Source organism: Echiichthys vipera (genome assembly GCF_963691815.1).
Source record: "Echiichthys vipera genome assembly, chromosome: 17".
NCBI classification, from domain to species: Eukaryota; Metazoa; Chordata; class Actinopteri; order Perciformes; family Trachinidae; genus Echiichthys; species Echiichthys vipera.
The window spans coordinates 15,920,132-15,923,495 of NC_139842.1; positions in this window are offsets into that span (position 1 = coordinate 15,920,132).

The following is a 3,364-nucleotide window of genomic DNA, read 5'->3' on the forward strand; positions in this document are numbered from 1 at the left end:
GACTGTAGGAGACTTAACAGCTGTCTTGTAGCAGATGTGTCCTGTTGCTACACCTCACTCTCTGTCCCTGGAGGGGAAAGGTCAAGACAGAGGTGGAGGTCGAAGCAGAGATTCTCCTGAAGATGCTACATGTTGATGCCTTGAGAGAAACCAAATGAGCATCTGCCTGCCCCTTGTATAGGACACCACCACATGATAGAGATTAGAATTAGCATTATTGATTACAGTATTCAGTCTGGTGTAATTCCTCCATCCTGCTTTAAGAGCAGCTGGGAATAGGGTGACCTTTTTTTTAACCTTACAATTTTTTTATTGCACAGTGTTGCAGAAAACCTTCACTAAACCATCATTTTTGTTTTTTTCTTTTTATCCAAAAGATATATTGTGGGTTTGTCCTTCCTTTTTAGGAGTTAATGTTGTTAAAGTTTTTACTGCTGGCGGAGTGATGTCCTGAAAGCAAAAAAAGTGGTTAATGATTTTAATAGCACTCCCTGGTGGGGTGGGATAGAGAGGGGACGTGCCCTGGCCACGGGCGCGTGGCGGCGGAGCAGGTGGATGACGGGCAGCTGAGTAGTGGGCTCCGGGGGGAGGGGGCCTCCATTTTGGAGGACTCTTGGGGTTGAGAGAAACCCTGAAAAAAGGCAACCCCATCTGGAACTGAGGTGGGGGCTCTGGTGTGAAAGAGATCTAGTGGGTGGTGTCTGACACTCTCTCTTTTGTTCTTTGGTAACACAGCAGTGATGGTGGTGGTGGTGGGGGCTGGGCGCTCAAACAATAGTGCCGATCTAGGAATTGAAAGCCTTCGATGAACAGAAAGGCAAGGAAGCAAGCAGGGAAGGTGCAGACAGAAGGATAAAGCAGGCATAAAGCCAATTATAGTAGGTGGGTTTTCCAACCGTACAAGGACGCTGCAATGTCACACAAACACACAGTGCTGTATATCTAACTCATATAATATTAATGTTAGTTTATTCTGGATATATATGTAAGTATGAATGCCTGGAAAAGAAGAATGTTATATTTCATTAATAAACTAATTAATTATGGAAAGCACCACTGCACAATAAATTAGAATTTGCTGATCAATGGAGCAGCAGAGAAAATAAGATGAGTTTTGCCATTTTGATGGAAGTGTGTCTTTACAGAGGAGAGATGGAGAGCATAAGCTTCATTTATTTTCATTAGCAGTGTCTATGGACCAGACATGCGTGTTGCGAACTCTGATGCTGCTGCATGCATAAACATATAACCCTGAGACGTCTGTCCTTGCTCAGCTTCAGCCATGCCTCTGTCATGCAAGGTTCATTTTACCTCCATCTCCCCTCTTTCCATTTTTCCACATCACTCCCATACAATTCATGCCATTCATCAGCCATCTCACAGAGGACGGCCCGAGTACCTGCAGCAGCTCTCCAGGGTGCTGAATAGGACGACTGTGGGGTAGAAGGAGTGAGCAGTGGGGGGGAGGGCTGCTGCAGCGAGCATTGCTATATTAATTCCTCATGGTAGGCATGGGGATATGGAGTGATTGCATGCAGGGAGGAGGGAGATGTAGACCTGCCTTTATAATAAAACGGACAAGTCCTCCATTAGTGGGGACTGGGGAGACTCACTGATAATGTCATTCCTCATCGGCTCAAACAGACAGACAAAGGGCCTGTGAAATACAGTTTCTGACATATTTGTTTGTGACTTTAGAGAATTTTGAATAATTTTATGGCCACTTGTTTTAGAAAAAAATGTCACATAAGTCAGATTCTCAGTCACTGGTTTAGGCAGTGGGCCAACAAACAAAGCTGTAGCTATTTCTCATCTATCCTTGTAGAGGTCAAATTTGAGGAGCGATTTTTAAACAACCACTGATGAGGCAAAGCTTTCTTTCTTCTCCATTCATGGTGAACAGCCCCACCTGCTGGTGTGGTTTCCTAACAACACTGTCTTGTAGAGATGATGATGTAGAGCAAGCAGTCCTCTAGATGTTGCTATTGTGCATTTTTCTTTATAATGAGATTAAACTCGGCATCAACAATAGGACAGTCCTTGTGAGCTGAAGGAGCTAACGGTCTAATATTCAATCATGGTCCACTAGATTTAGATTTTCTTGCCAATTGGTTTTATTTTTATCAAAGTTAAAAAAAAAATCCCCTCTGAAGCGCAACATTGTGAGAGTAACCTAGGGCCTGAAACGCCTTAATCCTGCTTCCTAAAATTCACAAGGAAATGAAACCAGCGAAACCCTAAACTGAGGTGGATAGGCGCCATTTGCAGGTTGCTGTAAACCGGTCAGGTGAGATTTCAGCACGAACAGATGGGGGGCCGCCTCCTGCAAGCTGGTCATATTAGTGTGGAAGACTAGTAAGACCGGAAGTACAATAATGACTTCCACGGCGCAGTTACAGTTCAAACATACAGTCTATGGTTCAAACACACCATTGCGCTCGTTTGAAATTGATACATATACAAAACTGCTACTACCTTATTCCGTATAATGTAATATATATGTATATATATATTAAACAAATATGATTAAAAATACATTTCTTTCCAATTCGCTTTTTATTGATACACATTCAAATATCCACCAGACATCATTTCCTCATGCAGTTTTCTTTATTTTTTTCAAAAAGGGAAATTGGCGAAAAAGGAAAAATTGAAAATTATACACAAAATAATAACTGTAGTAGGCTAGTAATATTAATAGTAATAGAAGTAATAGTAATAACCATAACAAAACAAGTAAATACAACTAAAAATGTATGGCCATACATGTTTATGACCATAGTTTCCCTTTCATACCCCCATACCACTATCTTCTCTTAATCATAGGTCAGTTGTTTAAGTAAAGGAGGGATATATAAATGAATTAATAAATTAATAATAATAATAATAATATTAATACTAATACTACTACTACTACTAATAATAATAATAATAACAATGAAATGATACAAATAAAAAGGGCAGCAACCAAAATAAAAACATACTTAACCACATAAAATAAAACTTAAGATAATAAAAATAAAATTGAATTGCACATTAAGAAAAATATTATTTGTGAGTCTACTCACCGTACATTTAAAAACGTATTCCCTATAAGCTTAAACATTTAAGGAGTATTGCGTATGTATCAGATAAAATATGATTTCCTAATTAAAAAAAACTGATTATATATTTATTATTATATCTTATATCTTTTGTATTTTATTTTGAAACTTCGCGTCCATTGTAATGTGGCGGACTTGACGCTGTAACGGCCTCACGGTTCAGCTCCCGGCCGCTAGGAGGAACAACTAAAGGGATCCAAAGCCCAGTCCCGGCGTGGAGAAGGAAGCGGTCTGAGACAGTCCGCATCCCCACACAAGAC